We start from the raw sequence: 13502 nt of genomic DNA, 5'->3' as shown, positions 1-13502 counted from the left end.
TAGATTAGCCGATCGGGTCGAGCAGCCAACGGCGTCTCTTCCGGGTGCTGCTGTCCGAGTACGCTTGTACTCGACGAACAATCGGTAACAACAGCCTAATCGCGGCGAAGGTGGTCTGGAGCGTCGAGGCACGGAGCGCAGAGTGCAGCCGCGTTCGAATTCGTTCGTCCCGCGACGTGGGTCGCGGTATTCGCATGCGCGATGCCTCGCGGACGCGGTCGGGAGGGTACGCGCGAGCTACCCGACGCGCTCTCACAAGAGGGAGGGAGAGGGGATACGTCGTATCAGGGGAAAAGATAGCGTAGCCGCGAGCCGAGCCGACGATACTCGGAGAGGGGAGTGGACGGGAGCGAGAGCGCGAGAGAGGGTGCGTGGTCCGCGTGTCGTTGACAGCAGCGGCGAGCGGCGAGGCAGCGGGTCGAGTCTCCTCTCGAGTCAGCGCTCGACAGTCGAAGCCGGTCTCTCGGCGCGCGAGTATCGAGGGTGTCGAGGAATTCTCGCCGCGCGATCCGCGCGAACGTTTTCGACTGCGTCTGTCAAAGAATTCGGTGCCGCGCGCGCGGAACCCCGATAGGTGCGCCGCGTCGTTTCGAACCACGTGCGATTATTCCCGTGTGCCGTCGGGATCGCGAGCAGGTTCCTCCTTCGACCCGGTTCGTTCTGGTGGTTTGCCCCTTGGCCTGTGTTTTCTTTTTCCCCGCATCCGCGTTCGTCGGCGACGTTTCTGCCGTCGCGTGTGTCCCAGTGTGCAGAAGTGTGTGAATGGCACGGCGAAAGCGGTGCCGGCGAGATTACCGCGAGGACGTTCCCCCTGGACGATTAACTGTTAGGTAAGTGGATTCTGCTCGACCCGTACTGCGTCGTCGACGTCGTCGTCGTCGTCGTCGTCGTCGTCGCGTGACATTTAACTTGAAACGACCAGATCGAAGCGGACGGGTCAACCCTTCGCGCGCCGACTGCTTCGAAATTCAACGTTCGGGTCAACCCTCCTGGACTATTTCGATGATCTTCTTCTCTCGTTTGGAGACAAGCTGCGGAATTATTTGTTTGTGATTTTAACCCCTGGGTGGTGTCACTTTTATGCAAAGTGGAGGAGCTGATTTTTCGAGCTGAATTCTTCGCTCGGCGTATTTTTACACAGTCTACGTGCTTCGGAAACGATTGCACGAAAGGTAGCAATAGTGTTCATCGAATTACACCGCGTTGTTTAACCCCTTGTTGCGCTGCTCGATTCGACCTGCTGGAGAGAACTTTGCTTCTAATTGGAGTCTTTCGCGATAAGTGTAACGTAGCTCGACATCAATAATTTGTGCAGATTGCACGTGACTCCGGAATTGAATGTCAACTGTGATTTGAATTGCTGATGCTCCAATTTGCTACACAAGGGCTTTAAGTTGTTTGTCGCTCGTAATCCCACGGTTTAAAGAAGCATATTCTGCGACGTGATTCAGGAAAGTCGGATTTTTATTTCGCGACACCTGATGGACTTTCTTCGTCTTTCTGTAATTAACAATTTCAATTAACGTGTTCATTGAACGGTTTCGTAGTGCCTGGTAATATCCAAATAAAATCGAGAGTGATATTATTTGGAGCACGGAGAGAGGATTATTCATTGCGGGTAATACGCTAGGAAATTTGTATGGGATCGTTAGAATTATCAGTCGATTTATATACGAGGCAGTCTCTCATTGTCATTCATTTATGCTTAGCATATGCGTTGTTGGAAGAGCCTCGAGATGTTTAAAGAATCGCTGGAAAATAAGAGTGACAACATTTGGAGCATGAAGTGCTCATTCTGCTCTCTTCTTCTTGGCCTTTACGCTTTGCTATTATTTGTCGCGTCTTTGCATTACTAAAATACTAAACGCGATATTAATTTGTATATTGCACGTTCCTCTGGCTTTACAAATACACTCGAAAGAATAAATTAGTATAACTCTGTAGATTAAAATTATAAAAATAATAGATTAATTAATTTACCATGCGTCAGATATTTAGCGTCAAATTTAAAGATGTAAGAAATAAGTAAAAATAAATATAAGAGCAATTAGACATAAATAGAATAAATGTCGTGTCTTTGAGTTTTATTCCATGAGTAAAAATTCCATTGGTGCTCCATTAGAATTTTTGGAGCCTGCTAATCGAATCTCAGTGCGTGCGAGGCATAGCTGTGTCTGTTCACTACGTTCGCCTTCCGCGAGCCCGTTGGCAAGAATAGCAGGTATATTCGCGGTGCTTGGACAATGGGGACTGCGAACTGTACACAAGGTTACGGTGTAATTGTTTCAATGAAAGTTTGCCCGAAATTGATGGACACCGTCGTTTCCCTCTCGTATTCCGGCCGCGCGTCGTAAAGGGCGAATGGTGCTGAATTATTTCGTGGAGGGTGTCGCAGGCCATCCGCCATCGCGTAACCCAGTTAGCACTCCAATAACGAGAGACACGCTACGCGCGACCTACATAAACAGATTTACGCGAGATTAAAAATCTTGGGCGTAATGACAGGATAGCGTTCGCCGGCGCGGCGTACACCCACATCTTACATTATCGTTTCCTTTTCTTTACACTGTAATTATCAGACGGGACCGAGCAATTGTTAAACTCCTAGCCCTTTGTGCCGCATGATTCTGCACGCTGACTTTGATGTCATCCGTTCGTGCCTGAATTTTTCTGATATTTCCGGTACGGTTTGATTTCAGATCGTTGCAATTTCTTGGGTCTTATTTCATCGAACTCCATTAATTCTTGAAACAATGTATAATTTCACTGGTTCACCCATTTAGCAGATTATTAGCATTGTCTCAAGAATAATAGTAATAGGCGCGATTAAAACTGTTCGAAGCGTTTACACAATTTTCCACCGTCTTATAGTCTCTCCAAAGTCTCAAAGAAAAATGTCCCCATAACAATTTCACATAAATCAAAAATGTTCTAATCGAAAGAATTTCTGCATTCCACGAGTTCAGCTTCAAAGTCCGCGAAAGAATTTAAAACAGCTTCTCGAAGCGTGAAATTCCGTGCGTTTTGCAGGTTATGTCGGGTTCGCGGCAGCGTCCGTCTTTTGTTGCTATCAAGTTGCAAATTGTTGGAAGCGGTCGGCGCGTTCCCGTGCACGCGCCTCGCCTATTTACACGGCTGTCGCAGCGACAGTTCCAGATTTTCGACGTTGGACACAGCCAGCAGGTTTACGTGGCCTAGAATTGCCGGCCGCGGAAGAGTTAAAGCGGCTGTATCTTAAAGGGACACACGGTCCCGGAATTCAAATTTATTTCAGCCTTTCTCTACCGGCGTTCCCCAGCTGCCGCCGGCTTCCGCCGTTTCCACGGCGAAATTTTCGAACCGTGTTTTGGAGCACGTACTCGCTCGCGCGCGCGCGCTTCGCTGTATATGTATCTCGCTAATCGGATTTCACCGATCGAAGCCCCGGCCATCGCGCTTCGGCGGCGAAAAATTCGACCGTGTTATCGCGAGCACATAAAACTCCGTCCCCGGCCCCTCGTTTAGATTTTGATTTCTGAACGGCTGAGTGCGAACCCTGATGCGCGGCTAATTAACCCTTTGGCTACGGCAGACTTTGGCACGGCCGTAGTTTTTCGTTAGACATGGATTTCTGAGGAAGTTTAAAAAAATATTTAAAATATTGAATTCTGTTACATTGAACCTATATTGAAGTGAACAATAATTTTAAGCTTTTTGACAATATATAACATAAATATTGCACAATATGTAATTGATCAAATTTAATAATAAAGGGGAGCGAAATTTGATCTGGACGCCTATTGGCGCCTACAGTACCGGGAAGCCAACATGTTTCGGACGCCAGTAGGCGCCAACAGTAGTCAGAGGGTTAACAATCGGCGAAACCTTTTTTTCGCCGTCCAAGCTTTAATTTCAAGACTACTCAGCGAAGGTATTCGCAAGGTGTGTATTACCTGGACGTCTTAAATAATTTATATAAATTAACTAGGAAGCTCCATTTATAATACAAATATGTATAAAAGTAAATTAGCTCTTATTAAAAATTTTTAAGCGTCGTGGAATATTTGGATTTCGTTCGCTGTATTTTATTCAATTTCTGTTCAGCCGTTCCCGCGAATATTCCCGCATTTCGGTAATTGTAGTGCACCTAATGCTACACGCGATATTTTAACAACGGTCTCCCGAGTCTCGTTGGCGCATTAGTCAAAATTCACCGTGCCATGTTTCTCGCGCGGAGCTGCCACGGTTTCGACTGTTACATAAAATGTACAATGATTGCGTATAAATATATGCTATCTTGGCAAAGATACGCGTATCTCGTCGAGTTACAGCTGAGTGCAGACACCGGTCTCTCCTCGAGGTGTTAACGCGCAGTAAACTACGTGCCTCGTAATTAAAGCATTCAGACTTTGTTACAATAATTGTATATAATATTTATACAACGAAAAATTTTACTGCTTTTGACATTGAAACGTCCTGTAGTGTTTAGGAGAAATTAAATGTTTGACTCCTTTTTATTGATTTATTAATTATATTCGAAGTAAATTAATTGGAGCAATAAATTGCGTTATTATAAGAAAATAAGGAAGAAAGGAAAAGTTTACAAGTGAAGTAAAATGAATCAAATGAATCGCAAAGATATCCATTTCGAATGAAGAGCCACCGATCGCGAGGTAAAGGATTGCCAGGCAAACGAACGCGCAATGTACGAGATGCCGGCAGGTTGGATGCTGAACACGAATCGCCGGGTATCCGGTATCCCCGTGCATCGATAGAACTTCAGAGGCAACAATGCGGACCGATTTCCGGTTGCTCGCATGCAATCGGATTCTTCGGAACTCGACGCGTAACGCAAGACGCCGGGCCGCGCGCGCGGCTCGGTTTCTCGATGTCGCGAAAAATCGAAGCGGCAATCTTCGGCTTTGATCTCCGGACTAACGGCGCGCGGAAGTGCGTGGCTGGGGGGCCCCGATGATCGTTAGGAAGATAACACCTGGAATTCCAATAGCATGCTGTACGAATGCGCCGATATCTGGTGACAAACGGCGCATTGTCCGAACGTAAGCCAAGACCTCGTGATTACACGCTCTCGCGTTTCCTATGTATAACGAGCTTTCGTTAGAACCGCGTTTCTGTTCGACTCTCCTACGGCAATATTGCTAATAAATTCCCACCTGTCGACTACCGATCGCAACGATCCACCGTTCCATCCTGCTTCAGGATTCATCCGAATCTGAACACGTACCCTCGAGTCGCTCGCATAAGGCGTTCGAAAATCGAATTTCCTTCGATTTTCTTCGAAATTAATTATTTATCGTGAAATTAATTATTTGCCGTGGAATTAATTATTTGCCGTGGAATTAATTATTTGCCGTGGAATTAATTATTTCCCGCGAAACAAGCTATTTTATATAAGGTATACGAAATAAACTAATTCATACGGAGTAAGTTGTTTCGTGTGAAATAAATTATTTCATATGAAATAAATTACTTTGCACGAAGTAAATTACTGTGTATGGAATAAATGATTTTCTACGAAATAAATCACCTTATACGTCTTTAAATAATATTAATTATCTTAAATAATTTTAGCGATCTTAAATAATATTAATTATCTTAAATAATCTTAGCGATCTTAAATAATCTTAGCGATCTTAAATAATCTTATGCGATCTTAAATAATATTAATGATTTTAAATAATCTTATGCGATCATAAATAATATTAATGATCTTAAATAATATTGCTATTGTTTAAGCGTTCGGTGATCGAAGGGACATTTCGAGTCGATCCGTTGCAGAATCGTGATCTTGTTAACGCCGTTTCAGCGAGCACAATTAAAAGCAGCTGCAAGGGAATAATTTTCTATTCGGTCTTTCGGCCATTCACCGGGCTCGCCTCCCCTCTCTTTGACGGAACGCTACAAGTTCCGCTGCTGTTGGCATTATTTGCTCGATAATTTGAATTCATTTCGCGTGAAGTTGCGAACGTGATCGGAGAATATACCGGCGTAGCTGCTTCGTGTTCAAGCACATGCATTTCTATCGGCCCGGAGAAATTATTCCCGTTTGGGAATAAAGGAGCCTTTCGAAGCGAGCAGTGTCCATTCGAGGTGCCAACTCTGACACTTTGCCACTCGTTCTCCTCTCTTTTATAATATTTACATTTTTAATACTTATATATTTTTTTTAAATATTTTTCTTTTAAATATTTTTCACAAATATATGAAAAAGCTCGCGGGTAAAGCAAATAATTAAAGCGTCCATTTTCTTTTTTCGAAGAAAACACAGTAGAAATTCGACAGCGCCGCCGCAACTTCCGCAAGAGAGCACAGGTGCGCAGGAACTGCTTCGACCGCCGATAAAATCATTTATTTCGTCGTGCGCGGCACTCGTTAGAAAAATCCATAAACGCGCGCGCGATTCCCGGAGGACTGATTGCATTCAATGCAAATCGCGCTCGCGTCTCGTCTGCTCGATTTATGGATCGCGCTTTAAACTCGCATCGAGCACAGATTTTCTCCAATAATAACAACGTGGTCTGATTCGCGTGGTCCGAAACGCTGTCGCGTCCCGCAGGAACGAATCGCCTAACCGGGTAACCTATAAGAACGTTCCGTTTCTTTTTTTTCGCCAGGCTAATCGCGGGCCAATTACAAAAGGAGACATTTGTACGGCGGAATCGCGGAGCCGCAATTACTCGCACGTGATATACCACGCGCATAGCTGAACAGTGTACACAACAGTATTATCAATATTACGGCTTCCTCAATTTTGACTCCCCTCTGGCGATTACCCGAGAGCTTCGCCTGTTACCGGAGCATAGTACTCGCGAGCCGGCATGCAACGTGATCGTAATTACGCGGTGATTTATCTCGCGCTTTCTTTTTTTTTACAACCCGGCCGCCGAGTGCGTTCCACCGCACGGGTCACGCCGTTCCGCGAAACACGTGCCGTTTTACCATTTACCGTTCCGAGCTTAACATTTCTCGCCGACTCTTTTCCGATGGCAACGGACGATCGATGGTTTCGATCGCGGCAGGCACACCGTGGAGGAACAGTTATGCAGCCCGCGAGAGCTCTTTAACCTCTCGCGGCGCGCCGTTAACAGTTGCAACGATCAAATGTTCGATTCTAATAATTACATAGGCGAGAAAGCGATTGATATTCATAGCGTACGCTTCGGCGTTTGACTATTAATGACTGAATTAGAAATTATCGACTTCTAATCATCTGCGATGGAAATGGTTACGGTAAAGTGCGTGTGTACAGTGTGTCTGGGTAATAATGAATTTAGCTAGGGCAACGAAAGGTTTTATAGCAATAGAGTCCGGCGTCGGATGCGTCCCAGCCTGTTCTAAAGCGTTCCTAACGTTGAAACAACGCGGTTGCCAGAGTCTCGAGCCTTGCCAATTTGAATTTAAAATCGGTCTTCTCTGGCATGCAAAACACAGGGAAACAGACGTACTACGCGACACGGCTCCGTTAAATGCACCGCCGCGGTAGAGAAGTTCCTGTCGAAAAACGAACCGACCCACTCGGCTCGATTTCCCGATATCGTACAGTTTTCATAGAGGGACACGGACGCTTGTGCTTGTGCACATTGCCGGGCACGGTGTGTGCGCGTGCGCGCGCGCGCGGATACCGGGCGAACGGGAACGGGCCGATGTGTAACGCGTCGGGGGAGAGATTTATGGTTGTCTGGCCACGGTCTGACAGATAAGAAACAACTGGCGCAATAATGCACGTAACGTCTGCCCGTCATTAATGCGGCAAGAACGCCGGCAGCATTCCAAGCGACTGCGGTCAACTTCTATCTATTTCTTTCTTGTTCCGACCGGTGTTACGGGGACAGCGATAGCAGGCGCTTTGTGCCAGTGTTCGTAGGTCATGGACGTGAGCCCCGCGAGGTGCCGGAAGGTGGAGTTCAGGCACGTGGCTCCACCAAATTGCCCCGGGATTCTCGTTCGCCGAGCGCTCTCACCTTTTCAACGGCGATCTAAATATCGCTGGTAATTGAGACCGTCGAAAGGACGCGTCTTCCCGGCCGTCGAACCGCGATTATCTTAACGATCTATATGTGACAAAAGTCGGCCGCGAATTTTGGGTTTCCGTGGAGGTTTTTTCGGAAGAATGGTAGAACATAGAATGACATTTTATTCGATTGGATTTAATATTTATATTCGTTAGGGAATATTTATTCGCAATTTTAGTCGGATAAGAATTCGTTTGAAATATGTCATGTTTAATATTTATATTCAGGATTGGATATCTATTGATAAGAAATAGTAAAGCTATTAATAAGAAATAGTATATCTATAAATAAGAAATAGTAAATCTATAAATAAGAAATAGTATATCTATTAATAAGAAATAGTATATCTATAAATAAGAAATAGTAAATCTATAAATAAGAAATCAGTCGAATAAAATCTTACATAAAACTTAGTAATCGTAGGAATTTATATAGAAAATAATTGACTCAAATACAAAATCATAGTTTACCGAATTATTTCTTTCATATTACTATTTTTAAATTATTCAATCACATTTAAAATAATGGATGTATCTTTACATGCTCGCAGAACTGTAATTTACAAAACACGAACTCGATTCCCAGCTAATTTCCATTTCATGGAGAACCGTTCGACGGGAAATCGCCTTTTAACTTCATCACCGTAAGGATAATTTGATTTTTAATACATCCGCGGCGCTGCTCTAGCGACTACATTTCTGCCCTCGCGTAACGCAGTGTCGTTATCGAAATATTCGAAATTAGCGTTCCGAATATTTTCCGCGGGGACCGGCGGCCCTCTCTCCGTTCGCGGAACGTTTTAATTGCCGATTGTTGAAATTTCCGTTACGTACACAATCCGCGGCGGAACCGATATTTTTGGTCGAGCAATTCCCGGCCGCGCATCCCCGGCGATTTCGAAAAATGTTGCGCCGAAATAGCCGGCCGGCGAAAGCATTCGCGGTATGCTTAAAAAATAAAGACGCCCCAACAAATTCGTGTGAAAAATCAGGCGAGCGGAATAGCCTCGCGCGCGGCGAGGACGCGGACGCGTTTAACGCGATAAAATCGTAGTTCATCGATCGCGTAAAAGCGACGGATCATAGATTCCAGCTGGCAGTTCATTTCGTAGCGGAGCGTTTTAATAACTTCCGTTCGGTAATAAATAGCGAAGGCGTGTAGCGTCGCGAATCGCGCGGCGGCGCGATAAACGTGAAATGATCGTAATTCGGTTCTCCGTGTCAAACGGCAACTTTAAAACGTATTCGTCTATTTCAAGAATTTCAAACGCGCTTATTGTACGCCGGGTCTCTCTCTCTCTCACTCTCTCTCACTCTACGAATGGTTAAAGTTAAGTGCTATTTAATTGTCCGACGGAATCTCATCCTCGCAATCTGCACCTGTTCTAAGGAGTAAAAATGCAAGACCGTCCCCGACCTATTATTAGCTTTTACGGCATGCAGGCATTTCATATTTTCGCTTTACGACGACGATTCGCTATTTCTTCGCTTAGCATCTTTTAAACACCGATGGCAATCCCAGAGCTATAACTTCTCTCTTTCAGGCAAGTGGATTTATGGTTGTCGCGAAGTTTAATAGAATCGAATTTTTTATCGCGAGCAATAAGCTAAATACTCGAGGACTTGAAATCTCTATCAGCGCTTAACCCCTTGTACTATAATAACGAGTCAGACTCGTGGCGAACGTTTTGTGCACGATTCGATAAATATGGCTGCCAATCATTTCTATCGAATCGAAACAAAATTTGAATCTCCTATCATATAAATCTGAAAATTAAAGTAAATGAGGACAATCAAGACACTGAATCATCTCGTGGCATCAAGGAAATAATTAAGGACGAAACAATCGTAATCAACGTAGCTCTGAAAGATGTAATAGTGCAAGGGGTTAACTTAAGTTGAGCTACCTGCTTTTTTATACCGTCTCTGATTGCAGTCTCGTCGCAAAGACGACGCTCTTTCGGCCGTGAATCTTGGGCTGGCGCGGACGAGGTTATCGCCGGCGATACATGTGGCATATTAGCTCTGAGTAGCATATATCGTGACTATAATATATTAGTCATAGACACCTGAGCCAACCCTATCGTAAACTGCACGGATTATGCACACCTGAGATAGGACCGTGCCGGCCCGTATATTGATCATTGACACTTGAACGCCGCACTGACACGTTGATAACATTTCTCCGCAATAACTCTTCCCGTCGAATGAATCAACCATCGCCGAGGACAGGGTATCTCCCTTTTTTCCTCTATCCCGGCAAATAGAGACAAATTGGCGATATCGATCGCGTCGCGTCAGAAATAATATCCATAAAAGCGGCGGTCATTCGACGACCGAACAATTCTCTCGCATAATCGCTCGGCCCAGCTTCGGGATTGACAAACCATCGTTTACTCGCGTTTGTCGCGATTCTGGAAAATCGTACCGAATTTCTGGGGACGCTCGAGATCCTTCGACGTTCGCAAATGATCTCCGATTAATCGGGTTACACGGCCGAAAGACGACAACAACGGAACCGATTAAGCCCGGCAGGCGAGAGCGAACTTTCGATTAATTAATTCGACGACGAACGAGGCAACGGAGCGGGGGCGGGCCGGATCGAAAAATGAACGAGATTGGTCGATGCCCCGTGTAATCAAGGCCCGGAGGCCCGGAGGGCGGACGGGGCAGGCTCAAATCGCCGACGGATTCCATTCAACTTCAGAAATGAAGCGCAATGCATCTTTAATTAAATCTCTGGGTACGTCGGCGTTCGGTGCCTGAAATTTATTCCGTGCATTTCAATCTCTGTTGTAGCCCTCCCTACCCCATCCCGCTCGTCCCATTTTTCCTGTCCTCATCCCCACTCTCTTTCCGCAGGAGAGAGAGCCCCTTGTTATCCCCGAGCTTCCTTCTCCCTCGTCGCACGGCCGTGGGGCGCCCGGTTTTTGGTAGGTCCGCGACGTACGTCCGTTTCGTCTTTGGATTTTTTCCAGCTCGTGCCGCAAATCCTAAGCGGGCCGCCTCGAACGTCCCACGGACACCGGCCGAGATTTCGAAACGGATTCCCCGTGGCGCGCGAGGTGTAACAACCTCGTTCTCTCTTATTTTCGTACATGCCGCGCGGCGCTACGGCCTTCCTTCCTTCACCCTTCGCCCCTCCCCCCCTCCTCGGCCACCGCGCCTCTCTACGTGCGTTCGCCAGCTCGTGGCAATTTCCGACGACCGGCCAAAGGGATTCTAGCTGCCCTGCTCCCGTGCCCCCGAATCTTCTATTCTCCTTGTCGATACTCGTACGATTCGCTGTTGCCGCGTTGACGCTCTTTCCAGGCTTGCGCGAGTGTTGCGCCACTCTCGACGATGCACCGTCGCCTCTCCGCCTCGGTGTTGGCCAATTCTGCGACAGTTTTCCGTGCGAGCGTACACCTGTGTTACATGGTCTATCGGTAGCAAACTTGACAGTTAAATTAGAGGAATCGACAGGGCCGGGTAACGTTTTATAAACTCGTTACGAGCTCGTTTTATACACTCGGTCCATTATTCTCTTAAATGGTTGACAGCGTTTTTGGTATTTTTTAATTGAAATATAGACGTGGAATTTTATGTTAACGATGGAAATACTGTGAACAAATGTGTTAGGAGTCTTCGGGATTTATTATTAGATATTTTCATCTTGCTAAATGTTAATTTATTATTAATTTATTATCGGGCTATTTTTCCTGAAATTTTCATATAGATCGGGATATTTCAGCAATGCAAAGATATTTCAACATATTATGCATTAACCCCTGGCTGTACTTTAACGAGTCAGACTCGCGATGGAGATTTATAATAATAAGCAGTTATATACGAATGTTCGTCCATTGTTTTAAGTAGGAATTCTAGTTATAGTGATTGTAGAGAAAATGGTACAGCAAGGGTTTGAAAAAGAAATTGTTAATCAAAAATTACTGTTCTTCAAGAAGAGTAGAAAATTGATAGAAATACTTCGTAGAACGCGATTCAATCTTTCAATTTCCTTCTCGGATCCCAGGCGTCCGAACATTATTGTAATAGAGCGAAATATCAACCGTTTCACCCAGAAGCAGGAAACGATTCGATTATAAATATTCGATAATCCATTTCGATATCCAAGCATCGAAAGTGAGATAATATCTGGCTTAATGAGAATTCGTAACACTATTAATCGGCATCCGTATTCATTATTTTATCTGGTCCAGATTCGTAATGTCAACGTTCCTGGTTAAACCGGTTGATCAACGTTTTATTTCAACGGAGCAAACACGTTAAAAATAATATTACATAATTGAATCTGGCTCCGTCACCGGCCAATTCGAATCGCTCTAAATCGAGCCAATCCATGAGTTTCTTCGTGTAGCAATCAATTATTTTGCGGACACAATGGAGGAAACAATTCATTATTGAAGACGTAGAATAAAATGAACTCATTTTTAATACAAAAATCTTCTTTCGCTCTTTTAACTTTCAATCTTTTAACTTTCAATCTAATATTCCATCCACTCATACCACTCAATTTACAAATCCCTGTTATTTTACAAATACCAGCAGTCGCGTAAAAATTGTCGTAAATGGCAGCTAATTTCTAGTTAATTCCAGCTGATTTCTAAAAATCCAAATAATTTCTAGTTAATTCCAGCTGATTTCTAAAAATCCAAATAATTTCTAGTTAATTCCAGCTGATTTCTAAAAATCCAGCTAATTTTTAAAAATCTAGATAATTCCTACTGGCCCCAACAGATTCGCCGTTCCAGTGCAAAGAGTTACAGCACGTGATTCACAGTTTCCACGCTCCGAGACGCGGTTCGCAAAAATCCTCCTCGTCTCAGCGCTGCAACAAAAACGCGCGACCCGCCTTACGTTAAAACCGCCGAACGTCCGCCGTTCGCGCAAACAGAGGCGGCGAGAAAATATTTGCACGAGTATTCGGTGACAAGGATATTTATACGAGTCGAGGGCGAAATGATTTCCACCGGGTCCAGCCTGCATGGTATACGCAGTCGGATCGACGGAAAAGGGGCAGCGGCGCGTCGACGGCAGTGCATAAAGTGCATCGCGTCGCGTCGCATCGCGTCGCGCCGCTCTCGGTCCGAACATTTAAATTTTAAATGGTCGGCCGGCTCGACATTCCGGCGTTGTGTAGCTTGCACGCGCGTTCTCGTCGGCCGGTCGGCCCGTCGGGTCGGGGTCGGCTAGCTGTAATTCGCTGTTTCCCCGTGCGCCTCCTGATCGAAAACCATCCCTTTTTATCGCGCCGATCGGAACGGGGCTAGATATTTGCTTTTGGAAGGGGGGAGGGGGGGGGGCGGCTTCGGTGGATATCCCGGCGCGCGCGGCTACCCTGTCCCCGTCGGATATATTGCCCATGGATTATTAGAAGTCTGGCCCTGGAATGATTGGTTATACGAGGCTCCATTTACCTCCGCTGCTCCCGCTTTTTCCTGCCCCCCCCCCCCCCCCCCCCCCCCCCCCCCCCCCCCCCCCCCCCCCC

General features: G+C 45.7%; 1 long non-coding RNA gene across 3 annotated transcripts in view; it reads left to right on the top strand.

Annotated features, from left to right (window-relative positions):
* Positions 1–459: 459 nt before the first annotated feature.
* The window catches only part of LOC144478980 (uncharacterized), a 249846-nt gene continuing 236803 nt past the window's right edge, over positions 460–13502 (top strand). For all 3 annotated transcript variants that reach the window (XR_013495428.1, XR_013495431.1, XR_013495429.1), the window contains exon 1: positions 460–830. This is a non-coding gene — a long non-coding RNA (uncharacterized LOC144478980). The remainder of the gene's footprint in view (positions 831–13502) is intronic.

Source organism: Augochlora pura, chromosome 3 (genome assembly GCF_028453695.1).
Source record: "Augochlora pura isolate Apur16 chromosome 3, APUR_v2.2.1, whole genome shotgun sequence".
In the NCBI taxonomy this organism is placed as follows: Eukaryota; Metazoa; Arthropoda; class Insecta; order Hymenoptera; family Halictidae; genus Augochlora; species Augochlora pura.
This window is presented reverse-complemented; position numbering and strand designations above follow the sequence as displayed.